The sequence below is a fragment of the Crocodylus porosus genome, unplaced genomic scaffold (genome assembly GCF_001723895.1).
Source record: "Crocodylus porosus isolate Cpor-Errol unplaced genomic scaffold, CroPor_comp1, whole genome shotgun sequence".
NCBI classification, from domain to species: domain Eukaryota; kingdom Metazoa; phylum Chordata; order Crocodylia; family Crocodylidae; genus Crocodylus; species Crocodylus porosus.
Window position 1 is genome coordinate 1,147,147 of NW_017728936.1, and position 22,165 is coordinate 1,169,311.

Genomic DNA, 22,165 nt, shown 5'->3' on the forward strand with positions numbered 1-22,165 from the left:
GGACGCATATAGATACCCCAGTCTGGAGTAGGGACAGGAACACCAGTACCGTCCATTAGGGAAACAGGCAGCCTCCATACTATATATATATATATTAGTCATCAAAGTCGTGGTGGGCGAGATTCTGAGGGTGCTACGTTCACCCCAACGTGACGGTAGGGGGCACTAGGGAGTTCACGGCCGCCCCTAGCCCCCACTCCCTCACACATGGTAATAAACAGTCTATGTTGGGCATGTCACACAGATAGGACAAGGGTTATCAGCTGTCCTCTGAGTACTCTGCTTACCCTTTCAGTATATTTCTGAGTGATATGGACTCTAATTAGATTGGCTCCAATGAAGATAATGGCCAAGAGTATCACCACCACAGAAATCAGGATGGACAACTTCTTGGTTTTGTTAATCCTTGGCATGAAGTTGTAGGCCTTGGGAAGACACACGTGAGAGTTTGATTCAATACCTAATGCTAAAGCTCCTATTCAGCTCTAGCAGCTGCTCTTGAACAAAGAGATCAGGGTTGCAAGGGCCATTTACCAGTTCACAGACACTAGTGACCCCTGCAAACTGAGACAGCATGGGTGCAGAAGGCAGCCCTGGGTTTTCCAGTGAGTTTCTCATCTTTGGGGCTGTACTTTGGCCATGGTGAATCCTGGGGGCTTCACAGATAACCAGGTGTGACGGGTCCATCTCCAGGCCTGTGTAATGTAGGCCTGACCCGCTGTCTCTGGGCTACCCACCCACCTATCTCTCCTGCCACACCTTGATGGAACAATAATTATGGTGTTACTCAGGTGAGAGGCTGCCCGTTTACTACCCCAACGCTAGGTGTCTCTATCCACTGCTCCAAAACTCTCCTACACGGTGGCCCACGCCTCACAGATGTTATATAACTGTTGACCTCCACCGCAGGGCATTGGGTTGGCTCAGTCCCTGTTGCTGTGCCTCTTGGCACTGGGATCTGCCCCCTGCCTCTGTGCCTTCTGGCACTGTGCCCTGTGGTGCTGGGGTCTGATCACCCCCTGTTGTAGCGGCCCCTGCTGGCGCTGGGGCTTTGCACAGTAGTGTGCCCCAAATAGCCTTAGCCTGGTCCACCAGATACAAAAATAATAATAAATATGAGCCCCTGGGCTATAACATAATACAAGTCATAAAAGCCACACTCTGGCTCCTTAAAACCCCAAACTGCTCCTCATGCATTGAGCACCCCCCGCAGCTCTAGGTACCTTATAGACCCCTAGAGCCTCATTAGCCACAGCAACAGTCTGGCCAGCAGCCACAGCGTTGTTGGGTAGTTCTCCCGTGCAGGAGCTCTCTTCCCCTGGCTACTTGCCCGAAACCTTCTCCTGCCAGCTTTGGCCCTGGGGTTTATATGTGCCCAGAGGCCGAACCCCTTCCTGTCAGATGACCAGCTTGGGTGGTTGGTCTATTAACTCCTACTCTCCTGGTGCTTCTTGTTCCTGTAGACTCACGTCTTAAAGGGGCATCTCTGCCTCTTAATAGCAGGGCTAGGGTTCCCTGTTACACCAGAGATCTGGGTTTTCCGTTTGCCATGGGGAAAAAAGAAGTAAACCACAGATTATGGCTTTTAGCAGAGGCAAAAGCAGACTTTTCATTTTACCAGAGAAAAGCACAGATTTTGTCATTTTGCAATAGGCTCTTTGGAGGCTGGCAGAGTTCCAGCCTGAAGGAAGCTAGGATGGAGTGAGAGGAAGGCAGCCAGACATGCATGTAGCCCCAGGCAGCCTGCAGAGCAGCTCTAGGAGGTAAGCTGAGGGCGAGGAAGAGGGCAGGACTGGGGCTGCTGCCCACCTGAGTGGGACTTGGGACCTGGGGCTGGTCCCCCACAGATGCGCTCCTTGATTTTCTCCAAGATCTTCCAGAGGACCGAGGTGAGGCTTACGGGACTATAGTTACTTGGGTCCTCCTTCCTCCTTTTCTTAAAAATGGGGACCACATTAGCTAGTTTCCAGTCCCCCAGCACCTGGCCAGATGACCACAAATGCTCATACAGCCAGGCCAAGGGCTCTGCGATGACCCCATGCCAGGTCCCTCAGTACCTTGGGTGGAGGGCATCTGGACCTGCAGATTTAAAAATGTCCAGCTCTTCCAAAAGATCCCTTATTACCTCTGCGCTGACCCAAAGTCTATCAGAGCTATCCCCGAGATTGTCCCTACCTCTGGCAGGGGGGATGTCCCGATCCCTGTTCAAGAAAACAGGGAAAGAAACTGTTAAAAATATCTGGAAGGGGCCTTGGAGAAGCGCAGGCTCAGGTGACACGGTAGCAGCCTGTAAGTACATAACAGATGTCCATCAGGATCTGGGGGAACACCTGTTCACCAGAGCACCCCAGGGGATGACAAGGTCAAACAGTCACAAATTCCTACATGAACATTTTAGACTGGACATAAGGAAGAATTCTTTACTCTCTGAGCCTCCAAGGCCTGAAGTAGACTCCACCCAGAAGTGATGCAAACAGTTACTCTGGCCACTTTTAAGGAACATTTGGATGCTTATCTTGCTGGGATCCTTTGACCCCGGCTGACTTCCTGCCCCTTGGATGAGCTCTTACGAGGTGTAACAGGAGTGCCACTTTTGGAGCCTCTCCTGAAATTGAAAGTTTGCGGCAACCCTGCATCAAGCAAATCTATCGGCGCCATTTTTCCAACAGCATTTGCTCACTTTGTGTCTCTGTGTCGCATTTTGGTAATTCTCACAATATTTCAAACTTTTTCATTATTATTGTATTTTTTATGGAGATCTGTGATCAGTGATCTTTGATGTTACTATTGAAAGAAGGTCTACTGTGGGTAAAATGCTATCAAACAGCATCGCATGCTACAGAGAAATCTTTCGCGAAAGGAAGAGTCAATTGATGTGGCAAACTTAATTGTTGTCTTATTTTAAGAAATTGCCACAGCCACCCCAACCTTCAGCAACCACCACCCTGATCAGTCAGCAGCCATCAACATCGAGGCAAGACCCTCCACCAGCAAAAAGATTACGACTCGCTGAAGGCTCAGATGATGGTTAGCATTTTTTAGCAATAAAGTATTTTTTTAATTAAGGTATGTACATTTTTTTTTTTAGACATAATGCTATTGCACACTTAATAGACTACAGAATATGCACTGGGAACTGGTAGTAAGGGACTACTTTTATGTGCACTAGGAAACCAAAAAATTTGTGTGACTTGCTTTATTGCAATATTCGCTTTATTGCGGTGGTCTGGAACCGAACCCGCAATATCTCCGAGGTATGCCTGTACCTGCTGAGGCATGTTACCATCCTGAATGCAGGTGGGAGGAACAATGGGAGCAACAAGTCTCTCATTCCCATTCACATGTGGAGATAGAAGAATATTTTCTTGAGCATTCTGCTGGGGTGAGAGCATGGCAACAAAGGATTGATGAAATAGATGCCGGTTTTATATAGAAAAATGTGTACAGCCTGAAAGCTATACTTGAAAGATATTGCAATGTAGTAGATGAAGGTGGTAAACATCTGTGGCACCCGAGCGCCTTGTCACGGTGGGCCGACACAATCGAACAGGTGGGGCTAACGGTGAGGAGTCAGAGCAGTCGATACGTGTATGGTTGCCAAAGAAATACTTCTATTTTTCTCTTACTTACGCCACGTGATGGTAGTGTAGCATAGGTCAGATCAGACTTGGTTACAATGATAACGATAAATGAGGCCAGTCGGTAACAACAACGAAGATGAAGATGAACGAGTGGCCAGAATGGAGGTAAACGAGTTAATCGAAGATGCAGAATGAGTTAACTGGAATCAGAACAAACAAGTAATCGAAACAAAGACGAGTGTCTGTGAGGATGGGGTATGCTGGGACACGACGGTGGCGGGGAGACCAGTGGAGCTCTGGGCTCATGCGAACCAGGGCCCTGTGACTCTCCTGAGGTGGTCTCCGCTGTGGCAGTCTCCACTCAGATCTGGTCTGGTCTCCACTGTGGGTGGGAACTTGCTGGTTTAAATATTTCCTCCACAGCCAATCAGACAGTTCCCCTTTTGGAAAGTTCTAGCACAAGTCTGGGCATGCGCGTCTTGTCAATTTAAATTACCTCATTTCAAATTACATCGTGGGGTTAAGTGTGGGGCATGTTTAGGCATGCGTTCTGGCCCTTTGGGGTTTTTCCACTTGCAGGCCTGTACATGTTTCTGTTTAACTCTGTGTTATCCAGCACCTTTCTCAGTTTTGGTTCAGACAACATCCTCTGACCTTACTGGAACAAATGAAGCAGCAACTTCAGATTTACTTCAAGACAGCCATTCAGTTTCAGCACCAAAGGAATGCAGGCCTTCAACTTCTGAACAGTAACAACTGGTAAAGCCATGCAAGCAGTTGTAACTTCACATATAAATGGTAAGGAAACCATTGGCCAGATGTTCAGAGAAGAGTTTTCAGATGCATGAAACTTGTACTGTGCTGGTCTCAAGATCAAAGCAGATGTGAAAGTTATAGCTGGAATGTAGGGATACAGCAATAATTAACTACACAGTGGACATGTAGACGCATCCAGTAGGGGAGGAAGACAATTAGCTGTATGGACACCTTATGGAGGTATTGCATCTCTGCAGGGATTGCATTGACATACTTGTCTTAGGCAGAGCTGACCCATTGTGTGGTTGTCCAGTTAAGCAAAAGATTAGATTATGATATTGTTGACCAGCTTTCCAGTGGCACAGTTGTTGAATTCAGAAACAATGACTGTGAAGCAGGAAGGAATGCAGTGAGAGAACTATTGTATCTACCAACAATTGTCATTCTACTTCAAGAATTTGTGGAAGAACACTCCCTTAAAGGTATGTTCAAGTACTGAAAGAACTCTTCAGAAGTAGTTAAGTGTCTTGTGCTTCATCAGGGCTGAATGTGAAGGAAAGCGGCATGAGCATTTACATGCCTTTGAAGAAATGCTTCCTCTGATGGCTGTACATGATCATACCAGTTATACAACATGGAGGCCAGTATATCTTCAATGTATGAAAGATTTAGTGAATTTTGCTCCTGCAGTGTATGCCAAGTTTGGGGAAGTAGGATTTGGGGTCAAATCAACTAATTTCCAATTTTTAAACATTTCAACCAATCAGGCAATAGATCATGTTAACAAGGCTTGCAAAATTGCAGGGGGCATAGTAAACATAACACATAATGAATCAGACAACAAAGGGAGCTGAACTACAATGTGTTGGGGGTAGGTGCAATATGGCCATGGCCCATGCCCGCCTGACTTCTTAACTGAGTATACCGTCAGAGTAAAGTACAGCACTGCCACCACCAATCTCCGGTATTCTGCTCTCACCTGTGACACCTTGATATCATTTTCAGTATTAAAAGCTGGATGTATGGGCTAACAGAGGTCCTGGCCAGTCCTCTCAGAGTTTTCTTCATGGGGCTCCACCTCCCCTCACACCCCACCCTTACCACTTCCCAGATGATATATGTCTGAGTCCTGATCTTGCACTGACAGGATATGTCACTGGCAGTTAATCACTGGCTTACTGAATGAATGAGCCCGTGAATTTAAATCAGTTCACTCAGGATCCATAAGGCCATCAACTTAAATCAATTAATTACAGGTTCATGCATCAATCAATTTAGAACAGTTCATTAAGGGTCCATAAAACAATCAACTTAAACCAATTCCTCTGAGGTTCCTGTTCCCATCGACTTAGATCAGTACAGATACAAAACAAAAAGTGTATGTTTGCAAAATCTTCAGTCAATTTTCCACCACTGGCTATCACCACTGTCCCCACTTATGGGGCCTGGGCCAAATTATTTTGCTCTCTCTCAGGGCTAACAACCCTGCCCAAACATCAGGTCCACCCCAGCCCCCTAGGACCAGGATAAATGGCTTTTGCAAGGAGGGAGCAATTAGCCGTCCCTGGGGCTTTCTCCTCACCCTGCTTTTCTCCCTTCACACAATGAAAGAGGTCACTTAACTAAGGAGGTAGAAGGTTCAGCGTGGGCTCTCTCCTACAGCACAAACTGTTTGGATACCTCTATGGCTGACAAAACCTTTTTGATACATACCTTACATGGAATAAATTCTTAAGAGACTGAACTGCAGGAAAGGACAAATTGCTTGGGGTATGACTAGACTTAGCAACTTGGTTTGACTATCTCTGATTGGATCACAATTGTATATGGATCATGTCAGAGGATGAAAGGCCTCCACCAAGTGCACAAGTCTGTTACCCACCCACTGAACATAATGCCACTATGCGTTGCAGAGAAAGATTAAACAAAACTCCAGGAAAGAAACTCCAGGACCAGTGGGGAGCCATTCTCTTTGGCTATGGGAACCCAAATTTTATTAATTCTGTTTTTTAGATTCACAAACATGAAAGAAAGATTCAACATAGCAGCAATGGGTGCACTTTATCCCACACACAATAAAATCACATTCAGCTACTATGAGTAAGGTGTAGTGATTTCTTGTAGCCAACCATACACAAGAGGGTGACATTACCTGGACCATTACCCCTTCCTGCTCATCCATGTAGGCACCAATGATAATGCCAGAAATTACACTGAGCAGAACAGAGGTGACTATGAGGCTCTTGGCAGGAAGATTAAGGAGCTTGGAGAACAAGTGTTCTCATCATTTTTTTCTGTGGAAGGAAAGAGTTCAGGCAGAGATCTTTGCATTGTCAAAGCGAATGCATGGCTGAGATGGTGGTGTGGATGTGAAAGCTTTGACTTCTTCAACAGTGGGTGGGTGTTTTTGGGAGGAGGACTGTTATCAAGAGGTGGGATCCATCTGATGAGGATAGGAGAGAGCATCTTTGGGGACCTTCTGACCAACCTAGTGAAAATGGCTTTAAACTAAGTTCCATGAGGGATGGTGATCATCAAAATCCTCCAGCAACTGAGCACACAGGCCAGATGGGAAAGGACTCAAAGAAGCAACTTAATTCTGAGAAAGGGTCAGAGAGCTATAGGACTGCAACAACTGGCACAAAGGGGAAGACAGTACATCAAAATGCAAAATATGTCCATGAAAATGTATACAAATACAAGAAGTATGGGGAATAAACAAGATAAACTTGAAGCTGCAGCCTGTGAAAAGAACTGTGATCTGACTGGCATCACCAAACCTGGCGGGACAACTCGTGTGACTGGAATGTTGACATGGAGGGCTACACTCTGTTTCAGTAGGACAGGGTTTGGAGATAAGGTGGTGGAGTTGCTTTGTATGTCAAAAACACATACGCTTATTCCCTGGTTCAGGAGGAAGAAGACAGCAAAGCAGAATGCACTTGGATAAAGATGAAAAGCTAAAGATGTGGCACCAATATAATGGTGGGGATTTATTATTACTATTATAAGCCACCTAATCAGGCAGAGGAAGTGGATGAGGTACTCTTCAAGCAGGTGAGAAATCTATCAAAAGCTATTGGATGGTACTGATGGGAGACTTCAATTTTCTGGACATCTGCTGGAAGAACAGTGCACCCAAACAGAAAATGTCAAACCAGTTCCTAACTCATGTGGAGAACAACTTACTGTTCCAGAAAGTGCAGGATACAACTAGGAGATCAACCGTCTTTGATCTTGTCCTCACCAGCAGGGAAAAACTGATGGAGGATGTAAGGGTGATGGGCAACTTGGGAGGAAGTGATCATGATATGATAGAATTCCAAATCCCGAGACATGGAAAGCACAAGATCAGCAAAACAAGGACACAGAATTTAAAAAAGGTAGATTTCATCTGCTTCAAGGAGTTAATAGGCATGGTGTCATGGGAGGACAGACTGAAGGATAAAGGTGCCTAGGAGGGCTGGGAGCTTCTAAAGGGCACAGTACTGGAAGTTCAACAAAAAACTGTCCTGACATGATGGAAGAACAAGAAGACTAGCGAGAGACCAATGTGGCTGCGCAAAAGCTTCTAAAATTCCTCAAATGCAAAAGGAAAGCATCCAGGGAGTGGAAGAATGGGCAGGTCACCAAGGATTCATACCAAGTAATAGCAAGAGCTGGCAGGAACAAAAACAGGAAGGCAAAGATACAGACTGAGCTATACCTGGCAAAGGAGGTTAAGGACAACAAGAAGAGGTTCTTTAAGTAAGTTGGCCAGAAACAAGGACCCAAGAGTTGTGGGTCTTCTGTTAACAAGCCGGAGGAACTCCTAACCAAAGATATGAATAAAGCAGAACCAGTCAACAGCTACTTTGCCTCAGTCTTCACAAAAAAAAAAAAAAAAAAGCTGCAGCCCAGTGGCAACACATAGGGGGTGCACATGGGTGCATGTGCACCCCTCTGAGAGTGCTGGTGCCCCCCGAGAGCGAGCGCTCTCGGCTTACGCAATGGATGGGGAGGGGGAGACATGTGGAGCACTGGTGTGTCCCATGTGTCATGTCCCCCCCCGAGAAGTGCCACCGGCATTTCCGGGCTCCCAGCTTCAGAAGGCACACGTCACCTATGCTGCAGCCAGACACCTAATAAGGATTTTCTGGTTAAGGAAGGGACAAGATGAGGGAGGAGATAACAAAAGGGAGTCAGAGCTTTTGTTGGGCCTGAATGAATTCAAGCCAGAAGAGCAAGGTGAGCTTCATCCCAGGGTCCTGAAAGAACTGGCAGAGGAGATCTCGGAGCCCCTGACAATGATCTTCGTGAAGTGGCGGGAGACAGGCCAGTTACCAGAGGACTAGAAAAGGACCAACATAGTGCTCCTCTTTAAAAAAGGCAAAATAGGGGACCTGGGGAACTACAGACCAATTAGCTGCATCTCAGTACCTGGGAAGTTATTGGAGTATGTCCTAAGGAAGGCCATTTGCAAGCCTCTGGAGGAGGAAAGGCTGCTCACAAGCAGCCAGGGTGGACTTAAGAAAAACAAATAGTGTCAAACAAACTTGCTGTCCTTCTTTGACAAAGTAACAACGTGGATGGATAAAGGGAATGCTGTGGATACAGTGTATCTGGACTTCAGCAGGGCATTTGACAAGGTCCCACACATAAACAAATTGGAGAAATGTGGGGTAAGTACTACTACAAGGTGGATAAATAACTGGCTTTAGGGCCACAAACAGAGGGTAATTATAAATGGGTCTCTGGCAGGAGGTCTGTCCTAGGCCTGGTGCTGTTCAGCATGTTTATTAATGATTTGGTTGCTGGCACAGAAAACTTCTTGAGTAAGTTTGCAGACAACAGGAAACTGGGAAGGGTTGCACAATTCAGAAGGATCTCAATGGATTGGAAAATTAGGCTAGAGTTAACATGATGGGGCGCTTGTCCACATTACAACTCTCCTGTTGCCACCTTACACTTTTCCTGTGATCATGTGACAAAAATCACCATTAAGCTACCTAAATCGCATGTGTGTATCCATGTTATCAGTTGATTTTATCATTTTAGCTTTTTTCTTCATGGTAATTTAAAACAAAACACCTCTGACATGTTTTATTTTTAGCTTCTAAATTTCTTCCATGAGGGTTATGTTTATTGTTTTAAATTTGTAATGTGGATCGGACTTATGCCCCAAAATGTGATTTTCCCTGCTTTGCAACTATTGCACCACCAAGTGCCGCTTGGGTTCACTTGTAAATCCATGAAAATCCATGGAAGTTCATCTAATTTCTCCTGCACTGATTCAACCAGATGCCAGGTGCTAATCTTGCAATTTTTTACTGATTATTTTATTGCTTATATTAGATTAAGCATCTTTCCACCTGGACCCCAAACTTTTCCCCTCCTGTTTTCTCCTGCCCAGAGTTGGGGGGCCCCGCTCCCATGTTCTCTCCAATAGTGCTGCTATCCCCCACCTACCCTGCTGTGCTACCTGCTGCATACCACAGTAGGGTATTTCCCCTAATGCCTTGGTAAAGTCCTAATGGCCGGTGATCTACTTGATAAGTGCCCCTAGCCTTGGTCATACTGGCCCCAAGCTGGCTGTCACCAGCTTTGGGATTCATATTATCAGGTGCCTCTCTGTATCACCTCCACCCAGCATAACAAAAGATTTTCACCTAGCCTCTTATATGGAAAGTAAAAATACAGGACACTTTTCAAAGTCCTTTTGCAATATTTTATTTCTATTAGAGATTTTGAAAACATTCCTAAAGTAGGTAGAGAGAAAAGAGATGTATAGATTGTGAACCTAACCTGGGTCTCACAGCCCCCGCACAGCCCCCAGTACATTGAAGTGCAATCTGCTTGGTGAATATTGGGTTGGCAGTACGAGGGAGGGAGAAGCACACCAATCCTTGGGGGTTATAGAAAACTCTAGTCATGGGAACCTGCTCCCCCATGAGATGCACCCCCCACCCCTCCTACACCCTCTGTGGGTCACATCAGCACCCCTCTCCTCATCATACCTGAAGCACCTTGGGGCTCTCCTCTTGCAGCTACACAAGGCACAGCTCTCCTGTGCAAGAGATTGGAGAGCTTTTTTGGGTGGACTACTCTCAATGCTGCTCCCAGTACATTGGCATTCGTGAAACTCTGTTACAAACTCCTGTCTAAACCTTTCGTCCCCCCTCAAAATGAGATCAACCTTTTGATTTAACTCCTTTAAAACATTGTACCATGTCATTACTAGTGCATTTCATAACCTCCAAATTGGCTTGCTCACTACACTTTAACACATTGAACACATCTTTCAATTCAGATGTCATTTCTACACTGGACATAGCCATGCTTTCAGGCATGTCTGTCAGTAGATGAAGAATACTTTCCTTAGCTTCTCATTTATTTTTTCAATAATTCCATTGACATTGAGCATTAGCAGCTCCTCTTGAAGATGAAGGACTGCCTGTTCACAGACAAAAAGAAAGCTCTCATCAGTTCTTGAACATCTGTAAAGAACAGAGAGTCATTCTTAAATTATTTTAACAGGACTGCCACTTCAAGGATTACCACCAACAGCCACTCTCTCTCACCCAACCATTTTCTTAAGGCTGTACCCCAAAAATGTTTCTCCCACTTGGAGAGATCAGTTAAGAGAATTGACACAAGCCACGACCTTCGCTAGCAGAGAAGCAGTTGAGCGTTGGGGGGAGGCTAGAGATACAGACAAATAGCGGGAGGGGTGCTGTGATCAGAAATTGTCTGGTGGCACACATAGGTGCCCCTGCATGGGGGGAATGTGCTCTGTAGTTGTGTGAAGTGATCCTTTTTATCATTAATGTTCCATTTCATATTAGTTTAGCACTGAATAAAGTCCATCTTATAAAACATTGTCTTATATAATGGATTCATAACGGGGTCTCAGGGAGGTCTCTGTGTGGGATGCAGGGTGGAGGGGAGGGGGCGCATTGGGTGGGTGGCGGGGGGGATGGGTTTGTGGTGGCAGGCGACAAGCCTGGGGTTCATGTGTAACAATCTGGTGGGGAAAGCACTACACAAGCCAGCCTATATTCTTTAGAAAATAGCACAGGGTCATTTGGCCGGTGTCCATCCGCCCTCTCCCTTTAGAACCTACTGCGGAGGCACGGAGGAAGTTCTGCTCTGTCCCCATCAACGCTTTTCACCCCAAAGCCTTTCTGATTGAACTGGAAGCTTAGTCCTTGTGCACTGCAACTTCCCATCCAGCTTGTATGCAGTGAGGATACACCCCCTACCTTTCTCCTGAAACAAAATACCTTGAGTTTATTGGGACCTCAGAAGTAACTGGGAAATTACCATTGTTCTTCATTTGAGGATCTCCCTGACTGACACTAGCTGGGCCCAAATCAGAAATCAGCTCATTTCAAAGGCTTTTTAAATTAAACGTAAGCTTCATTGACCTAGACACAGGTTTTCTGTGATAACAACATCTGTGATAACAACAGTGGAGATGGTAGTGTTGTAGTAACAAGAGAACTGGCTGTTGAGATTCTTTCACTTTGGCTCCTTATTTTCAAATTGTTTTTATACTTGCCTCTCCAGCAACTGCTTTGACTCTCCCTGTTCATTGCAACCAAGATGGATCATTCAACTGCACCCCTAAGGGAACCTTTGTTGTCTAAGGTTAGTGGGGTTTAAGAAGCAGATGAGTCCTGTAGTCCTTCACTTGCTGTCAAACATTCTCAAATGCATTGCAGTTCAAGACAGAGCTTTTCACATTGTTGAATGAGAAATTATCTGAAGCTCCCATCTTCTGCTGCAGGAATAGAAACCTTGCTGGCAGCTGGGAAAGCTAAGTAATGCTGAAGAAGTCCCAGAAGGAAAGGACTTTCAGTGTGAAAGAATTTTTGCATTTATATACATGTACCGTGCTATAGGGAAGGATGTAGTTGCTATACAGAAGGATACAGAACATATTCAGTGATCAGAGCCATATTTGATTTCTTGCTTGCTGATATCAAGAACTAATGCTGTATCTTGTTCACATAATGAAATGACTCTTGAAATTACCAGAAAAGTCTTCCATAGTTCCTACCTAGAAATCTGTATTAGGCATTTGAAACTTGTGCTTCTCAAAAACAAATTGGCTAAATTTAAACACAAATTTAGCTAAATTTGGGAAGATTTTCTTGGGGAGGACAAAAGTCACATCCTTGCCAGAAAGGCCAGCACCCTGCCAAATTCAAAATTCATCCTGCAAAGCATGGCCATGATTTTTAACACAACAAAACAACATAAGTAGGTGCATCATTGCCTTTCTTGCATAAGTAGTTGCATCACAAACAGGTCTAGGGAGGTGATACTTCCCTTCTATGCAGCATTGGTCAGGTCGCAGCTGGAGTACTGCGTTCAGTTTTGGGCACCGCACTTCAGGAGGGATGTGGATGGCCTGGGGAGGGCTCAGAGGAGGGCCACTCATTTGGTTAAAGGCCTCCAGAAAAAACCCTATGTGGACTGATTAGGAGACCTAAACCTCTTCAGCCTCTGCAAGAGGAGGCTGAGAGGTGATCTTGTGGCCGCCTACAAGCTCATCAGAGTAGGGCAGCAAGAAATAGGGGATACAACCTTTACCAGGGTGCCTGTCAGGCGAACTAAAAATAATGGCCACAAACTGGAAGAGAGTAAATTCAGATTGGACATCAGGAAAAAATTCTTTACAGTGAGGGTTGCCAAAATAGGGAATAAGCTTCCAAGGGAGGTGCTGTCCCCTTCCTTGGAGGTATTTAATTGCATTCAGAGCACCTATAATTTTAGGTAGGCATAGCACATGTGCAAGGAACTTGCTGTGTTTAGCAATGTAAAGTAAATATACAAACTGACTTCCTAGGATCAGAAAGGATTAAAGAAGTAATGAAAACAGTTGAAACATTAAGACTGCTTCCGTGTTCCCCAAGTTTGTATCCACCCGAAAGACCCACCCCTCCTATCATCCTGCACTGACCCAGGTGCTATTGGAAACACTTGCACCTGGCTGAAAACTGTCCAGCAGGGCCAGGGACAGACACACAGATGCCAGAGTAATGGGAACAGCCTTTGGCTTCCCTTTTCCTTGCACTGCCCAAAGATCCAGGTGGGAGATTCAGAGCAGACCGCAGCACAGTGAGAGGCTGTGGTCTGCGGTCTAGAGAGCATGCATGTCCTGTGCCTTTAAAAGGACGTGACCTCACAGAGAGTGGGCAGCTGCACAAGGGGCAGACAACCAGCACCTGTGGGTCCAGCCAGACCCGAGGCTACAACAGGAGCTTGGATCTCAGCAGCTGTTGGACACTGGCCTTCACTCAGCCCAGGAGTCGGCGGCAAGGCTGCCAACAAGGCTGGCTGAGTACTTTCCTTTCCACCTCTTCTAGGCCATGGCTCTGGGCAGCCTCTTCTTCCTGGCAGTGTTGGCCATCGTCCACCACCCCCTGATGGTCAGTGACAGGTTAGACCTGGCCACATGGGAGCGGATGCAGCAGCGGGAGCAGCATCTGAACCTGGAAATGACACAGCTGCAGCTCGAGTTGGATCAGATGGTCCATGTGGAGGTGCAGAGCCCAAGCCAGGGGGAGGAGGCAGTGGGATTCCCAAAAGCACCTGAGCCAGAGCCTGCAGGGTGGGAGGCCTGGGGCTGTGGACTCCTGCTTGGCCTGATGCTGCTCATTGGTAAAAATCTGGAACGCGATCCTGACTTTGACTCCAGCAGTGAGGACGAGGAAGAAGAGGATGAAGACATGGATGAAGATGAGACCGAAGCAGCCCCCAGAGGCTCTCCCAACTGTCCATCCCCCGTCCCTGGGGTTGACCCCTGGAGTAGATTTAGGTGTCTAAAGATTTCTTTTGACAGCCCCTAGTCTCATGCAAAACAAGTGCTTCAATGGATGCAAAAGCCAGCTTAATTAGAACTTTCCAATTATGAATATTACCAGCAAATAAAGAGTAACAAGAGTAACGCAGTACATATCCCAATCTACTTTTACTATCCAAGCAGTTATAAAGGCGTACAATTTTGAATCTCTACATCTCAAAATCCTAAGAATTGCTCACAGAAACTAGCCTGTTAGGGAGATCTTATCCAAATTTGGAGACTAAGTTGTAGGAACTGTTGTATTTTCATTATGTCGGCAGACAGGTAGAGGATGCCAGAGGAACCCACCTCAGAGCAGTAAATCCCCTTATCCCCTCCTCAAACAAGGGCTTACAACATTACTTGATAGAAGCATTGCCAAATGCAGTCATAAAGGAGACACTTTTGTCACTGTTGGTCAGCTGGAATGCACTGATCTGAACCCATCACCCAGACTTGATGTCCTAAGACTGGTTAACCTTTTCAAGAAGCTTCTCGCATCTAAGATTCAGCTCTTTTATGCTACTTCCCATAGCCTCACTTACGCTAACATGACCTAACTTGAAGTGAATGCAGCTAAAAGCCTACTAAAACTACTACAAATGAGCTAAAGGATTATAGCTAAACACAAGGCCCTGGAGAACTTCCAAAGCTTCAGTACTTGATGTGATTCGGCAGAGATTCAGCCTCATTCGGTGGCTGAATCTCCAAATCCAAATCGAATCAGAGGAACATTTAATCTGTCCAAATCAAATCAGAACCCTCCAAATCGATTTGGAGAGATTCGGAAAGATTTGGAGATTCTGACATAGGCACAGCTTTCAATGTTTTTTCTAAATACCTCTAGGTAGCTCATGAATACTGCAGTGCTGGGGCACATGGAGTGTCTCACAGAAGCATGGGGAACTCCCCAGTGCGCTTGGCAGCAAACCTGGAAGTGGACCAGAAGCACTTCCAGTCCACTTCTAGGTCTGCCGGGAAGTGTGCGGGGGGGAGGGTCCCCCGTGCCCCACCAGCTTGGTAATTGGTGCCTCCTGGGTCTGGGGGGGACACCCAGGGTCCCCCTGTGGCTGACCGCCAAGCTGTGGGGGGCATGAGGGATGCCACTCACTCCCCAGCAAACCTGGAAGTGGACCAGAAGTACTTCTGATCCACTTCTGGGTTTGCCACTGGGCACATGGGGGGCCTCCCCACACTCCTGTGGGATGCCCTGTCCACCCCAGCATCGTGGCATTCATGAGCTATCCCGGTACCTCCAGGTATGTAGGAAAAACTTTTAAAGCTGTGTCTATGTTCAAATCAGCATTGAATCTTCAGATTTGGACAAATCAAATTAGGGACAGCGATCCAAATCAACAAATCAAACCACTGTCCCATTCGGGCCAAATTTGAATCCACCCCTAGTGGACATCATGCTTTGGGTGAGGCCTCGCCAGTGCCAAATGGAGTAGGAGAATCTTGATTTGCAACCAACAGTCCTGTTAATACAACCCAGCCTATTGGTGCTTTGGTTGCAACAGGAGCACACAGTTGGCTCTTATTTAGTATATGGTCCACTCTGAAGCTGAAGTCATCTCTTCAGGCCTGTACACTCCCTGGTCTTGGATCCCAGCTGCCTTACACCCCAGATGGACTCAGAGGTTCGCAGTGCACTCAGCTGGGCCACTAGGCTGCCCCAGAAGCCTCAGCAGCATGGCCCTTGCCCTCGATAGCCAGGTCCCTTGCACAGCCCACTGCTCTGCTCCTGTGAGACCCCAGCGCACTTCCCACACTAACTCTGCCACTGCCCTAGCACAGCAGGCAGGAGGTTTCCAGTGCTCCTTATTAACACCCAGGTACCTCAAATTCATTTATGCCCCAGGCCTGCCTGTCTAATGCTCTCAGATAGGTCCCCTCAAAGGCTACACAGGAGGTCACCAGAGCCCTCATGGCCTCCCAACGTGTCATTTCCCATCTCCATGCCCTTTCTTACCAGCAGTGAAAGAGTTAATGGCAGCCCCCCACAGCCTGTCTTGGTGGCCCTCACTCCAGACCTGCAACCCCAGCCATAGTACAACCAGTGTAGAGGTCCTTGGATGGGGCCCCACGCAGGCCTTGCCCAGCTGGACCTGCTGGTGCTGCTCCTTCTGCCACTTGGCCCATTGGTTCTGAAACTAGGCCTGGAGAGGGGGAAACGCCTATCGGGGCCCAGGCTCAGCCTCCCCTCAGGGCAGCTGGAGGGAGAAGAGCACACCCCAGCCCAGCTGCCACCGACTAGCCCTGGACCCCCCGCCCATTAGCCCCTCAGAGCCACGGGCAGACCCCAGGCCCTGAAACACCCTGCAGCCCAGTAGGTGCCTGCCAGGGCCACAGCCAAGGCCAGGGGCAACAGGCTAGGCAATGTCCATGCTCTGGAGGTGGACAGAGGTGGATGGAGGGTGTGAGGGGACAGCCGTAGCTGCCACGCATAGCCACAGCAAGGCCAGTGACAGGCCTCTGTGTCAGCCTACCCGAGGAACCCTTGTCCTGGCACAGGCAGACCACGATGCTGCCCCAGCCAGGAAACTGGAGAGCCATGTCTTGCCCCAGCCCTGCCACTGACTCCCTGTGCAGGCCCCATGCCCACATACCTCAGTTTCCCCCAGGATGGGCTCTAGCCTGAGGGGTGCAAAGGCAGCCCAGTACCCCCTGGACTCTTCCAGTCAGGCAGACTGTGGAGTGGCACCAGCTCCAACTACAGCCCGAACTGCTGCATCAGGTCCCTGGAGCTGTTCTCAGAGCTCCATCTGCCCTGTCCCTAATTCAAAGGTCCTGCGCCTGGTTCGGTTCTGGAGGTGTTGGCTCCATGGGCACTCAGAGCCTGGCAGGAGCCGGCTGCCTCCCATCCCACCCCTCACATCACCTATGCCAGCAGTCACTGAGGATGTCTAGGGAGCAACAGGGCTTGGCTCATGCCACAGGGACCTTGTCTCCAGCGGTCTTAATGGAAAAAGTAGTATCACAGGTAAAATTACTACTTATAAACCCTAACATGTTTAATAATGATTTGGATGCTGACACAGCTTCTTGAGCAGGTTTACAGACTACAAGAAACCGGGAAGGATTGCAAACATGCTGGAGGATGCAAGTGCAATTCAAAAGGATCTCGACAGAGCAGGAAGCTTAAAAACACCCTCTAGGAAGGTTCTGAATTGTTTTTAAACCTTGAAAACAATTCAGAAGGATCTTGACAGAGTGGATAACGGGATGAAGTTTTTTGTGGACAAGTGCAAGGTGCTACACTTCGGAAAGAATAATCAGTAATACAAATGGGTGACAGCACTATGGAAAAGGACTTGAGTCTTGGTAGACCAGACTTACTATGAGCGTGATGCAGTGTGATACTGCCGCACAAAAGACAAACATGGTTTTGGAATTCATCAATAAAAGTATTTGGTGCAAGACACGAGAGGTGATAGTGACCCTGCTCAGCACTGATTAAGCCTCATCTGGAGTCCTGTGTGCAGTTTGGGGTTACATATTTTTAAAAGGATGTGGAGAAGTTAGAGTTGAGAGGCAGGAAACAGATGATGATCAAGGGCTTGGACGGCAAGTTATATGAGGAGAGCCTGAAGGAGTTTGGCATGTTCAGCTTGCCAGAAAGGTACGTGATAGGGGATATGATAGCAGTCTTCAAATGCCTGAAGGGCTGCCATAAAGAGGGAAGGCACCTTTCTCTCATGCTGCAGAGAGGAGGATGCAGACCAATGGCTGGAAGCTGCAGCAAAATAAGTTTAGATTGGATATCCGGAAAAACAGCTTGTGTTAGAACAGCGAGGCAACGGAATAGATGCCTAGGGAAGTTGTGGACGCTCCCATCAGTGGAGGTGTTGAAAAAGAGGTTGGACAGCCACTGGTTGGGGATGATCTAAGCATTTGGCCTGTGTGAAGCTGCTAGTATTTGCTTCAGATACGGACAATTTGGGGGACAGTGATTTGATTTGGTGATTTGAATCACTGTCCCAAATTGATTCGGCTGAATCTGATTAGAAGATTTGGCTTGTGCCGAATCAGCCGAGTCTCCGAATCGCACAGGCCCCATCCCCTGCCTGCCCCACCTCCTGGACCTTTGGAAAAAAAAGCCCCCACTCACCAGCTCCTTCCAGGCAGGGGGGCAATCCCTGCTGCCCCCCACCACATAGGAGGGCTCTGCCACAGGCCCCCTGACACCGCCCACCCCAGCTCTGGCCCTTTAAAAAAACCCAGCAAAAACCGCAGATTCCCCAGTTCCTGCTTGGTGCAGGGCAGGGGTGATCCCCACTGCCCTGTGCTGCATGGGGGGGGGGGGCTCTTTCATGAGCCCTCCCCAAAGCCCCAGTGCTGCTGCAGCAGCCCATGGGTGCAGGCTTTGGTTTTCTGGGGTTTTTGAAGGGCCAGAAGCTGGGGCGGGCAGGGCAGCCATGGGGGGGCGCGCTGGGGGAGCGGGCAGGGGTTGGGGGGCACTCAAAGGGGCTGAAGCAGGAGGCAGGGGTCCCCCGTGGTCCCCTTCCCCCTCCTTCAGCCCCCTGCTGTAGGGGTGGGAACTGCCTGAATTGCCAAAGCTCTCTGAATCTTTTCCGAATCAATTCAGAGAGCTTCAAATCGATCCAGACCTTTTAACTGGTTCCCTGGTTTGATTCAGATTTGGAGATTCAGCCGCCAAATCAGGCCGAATCTCCTCTGAATTGAATCAGCACCCGAAGCATAGCTATGCCTATGTTTTATCATGGGTATTTCCTATTCTTGTGGGCCTTGCTGGCTGCCCCACTACCCCCCACCTTTTCTGGTAGGTTAGTCAGGGTGCTTTTAAGCCTTCTTAGTGGTACTGGGTGTTGGCTACAGCCAAGGCTGGGGACTTTGACTGGGGTGTACCAATGCTTCTCCCGGGAGCAAAGTTAGAGGTTCCTAGCTGGAGGGTCTTGCCCCTCCACTCGGGGTCAGATTGATTGCCATATTTGGGTTCAGGAAAGAATGTTACCCCCCCTCAGTCAAATTGGTCTGGACTGTGGGGGGTTTTGCCTTCCTCTGTAGCAAGGGGCATGGCCCTGTGCCCAGGATCTCTTGAGCACATATTGACAATATTTCATAGAAGCAGGACATTGGCTGCCATGGTTCCCCTGCTTTACCTGTGGCAGGCCAGGCCAGAGTCTGTGTTGTGTCAGGGTTCGTGGTAGTCTTATGTGTTTAGGTTATGATTTGCATACGATGGTTAGAATATCCATGACCCTGCCTCAGGCAGGGGGTTGGACTAGATGAACTCTGGAAGTCACGTCCAGCCCTGCTTCTGTATGATTCTATAATTCTAAGGTGATTTTTTCACAGGACCTTATAATTTAAATTATAATTCTGCAAGCTAGAATTCTGTCTTTCTAACTTACTTGCTTAAGTACTGCTTCAGACCTGCAAGACTATGTAGTTATAAAGCAAGTGTTTCATGAAAGAAGAAATCCTCACTGTACTAGACAAACACGATGAAAGTCAGTATATTAAAATGTTAGCAAAGTTCCCACATCTTTTGGCTTGTACCAGTAAAGAACAAAGTGGTGGCAACATCTTACTGTGAAACCCAAGTTTTGACACATTCTGAAATGCAGTGAGAAACCATATCTCCTCCTAAAAGACCATGGTCAAATTGTTTCATTTCCTCTCTAACACTGACATATCCTTAGCGTCTGCTAATGCTAGCTTTGTGGTTTTCTTGCTTTCACAAATCCACTACATAAATTATCAAGATTTTCAAAGCTTCTGAACAACTATTCCTAGTACTCAAATCTATTTTTGCTCGAAAATAATTTGGTTTTATTAATCTGCAATACTTGCATTTTATGGGAGTTCTTAGAATCAAGAGCCAAAATTTCAGCAAACAAGAATTTAAAAATAAACAATAACAGTGTGGGTTATGACAGCTTTTGATACTCATCCGTTTAAATCTTCATTTCATATAGTTCACCTCTCTCTTCATTATATATGTTCTATTTCTTATGTTTTTATATTAAAATCACTGTGTTTGCCAGTACTGAATTTTCTTTTGACACTTCCCATTTTTATATGTGCATTTCATATTCTCATTCAGGCACAAACTGCTGCTTTGTATGAACTTTGAGTTCTCAGACCTTTTTACAGGTCTGTGCCAGGGAAGGGGGAACCATTTATGCACTCTTAATTTCCTGGGAGACAGCAACCCACCAGGTATCAGTGCCTGTCACATTATCTCCAGTGGGAAGGAAACAACAGAAAAGTTTTGGGGGAGCAACAGATATAGTTTTTTTTCCAAGAAAAGGCCAAGGCAGAAGGGAATATAAGTTGCCCTGAAGCTCAGAATTTCCTCAAGAGAATGGAAGGTCAGTGGCATTAAAAATGTATCAGTGCTTTGAGCCTTCTAAGAGACAGAAGCAGTACAACCCAGTAAAAATCTTGGGGTGACATAAGGTGTTAAACATTTCACAACTTGAAATATGATGGCTTAAGTTTCCTGGTTATACAAGGCACATAGGGTCCTTTTAATATTAATGTAGTACAAAGTTCTGAGACCTGTGATGCCGATACAAATCTCAGACCAATTAATTCAAAGGAGAAAGTGCATTGTTGACAAGTTGGTTTGGTTTTTATCATGGAGATGTCTCCCAAAGCAGGTAGCTAGGAAATAGGTAGTTGGTTTTCTTTCTGGGACTGCCTGCTCTGTGCATTCAAAACCACAGCAGGAAAGAATAAGAGCCAGCAGCTGAAGGATCAGGAAAGAAGGCCCTAGCCTAATCTTTAGCAGGAGAAAAGAGAAATGGTTAAATAATTAGAGAAATATTTGACTGAGGAATTAGAGAAATATACTATGACTGGAGAGCAGAAGGATACATATCCTTTGTTTGAAAGTGTTGACAGATAAACTCATCTACTCTTCTTCTACTACTGTGTCATAGCCTTCCAGCCACAAGTGTTATCCTTGCTAGGAACTACAGACTGGAGGGGCCTAGCTCAGTCTGTCCTGTTTAATTGCAATGCCCCACCAGACATCAGGTTCTGACTACAAACAAGCCCTAGTGTCAGTGGAGATGGGGGCTAAAAGTGCAGAGTGGCTGCAGCAGCAGAAGATTTTTGGTTAGGCAGCCAAATTGGCTGAAAGTATCTCAGGCTTCACTTACCTGGCAGAGCAGCAAAAGGTGCATCCTAATAATTTCCTTGGCAGCTCAGCCTATGCCAGAGGTGTGAGCTGCAGCTGGTGGTGGTGTCTGTGCTCATTGCTGACAGCAAGCTGCCCTCTGCCTGCAAGCGAGACACAAGATTGTGCTTGCCTATCGCCTTCACATCCCTATGAGCAGAAAATTACTTCTGAGACTTGTTCTGTTCTGCAGTTTCTAGTAGTTATGTCCATCCCATGTGGCATCATTTGCTCTGTTCTCCAGGTGTGCCAAAAGAGGGACAACTCAATAACTGTTGTAGCCCACATGGAAATCTAAGGTATGACACTTAGTAAACTAGAAGCGAGCGTGAGACTGCTGTTCCAGAGGGGTATGTTGGGAGTCCCTGGTTAGAGGGGGTATTCTAGAGTTGAGTGCTTCTTCCTGCCCCTGGTGCTAAAGGTAACTGCTGCTCCTGCACATAAAGAACAAGTAGTGGCAGCTTTAACAGCAGGTTTGCAAAACCCAGCATTGGTAATGTGAATGAAGACCAGCCCAGAACCCTTCAGAAATTTCTCTGAGCTGCCCAACTTGAGAGGGTTTGAATACAAAATGGCTTTCCCTGAAAGTGTGGCCACACAAAAGCATCTAGTTGTTCATCACAGGTGCTTTGAACTGTTCAACTGCAGGCGGCCTTCCTAGCCATCTCTGCAAGAGCCACACCAATTACTTATACCTACTTTGCTTCCAGGGTGTTGCTTCTGTCAGAGCTAATACCCTAGAAATTTCATAGACATTAGAGCTGGAAGGGACCTCGGGAGATCATCGAGTCCAGCCCCCTGCCCAAAGGGCAGGAAGTCAGCTGGGGTCATAGGATCCCAGCAAGATAA

The 22,165-nt window shown here is 46.9% G+C and overlaps 1 long non-coding RNA gene across 1 annotated transcript in view; it reads left to right on the forward strand.

Annotated features, from left to right (window-relative positions):
- LOC109317982 overlaps positions 1-21,674 on the forward strand; it is a 36,448-nt gene extending 14,774 nt beyond the window's left edge. Inside the window, exon 3 of the long non-coding RNA XR_002103158.1 lies at positions 21,561-21,674. This is a non-coding gene — a long non-coding RNA (uncharacterized LOC109317982). The remainder of the gene's footprint in view (positions 1-21,560) is intronic.
- The last annotated feature ends 491 nt before the right edge of the window (positions 21,675-22,165 follow it).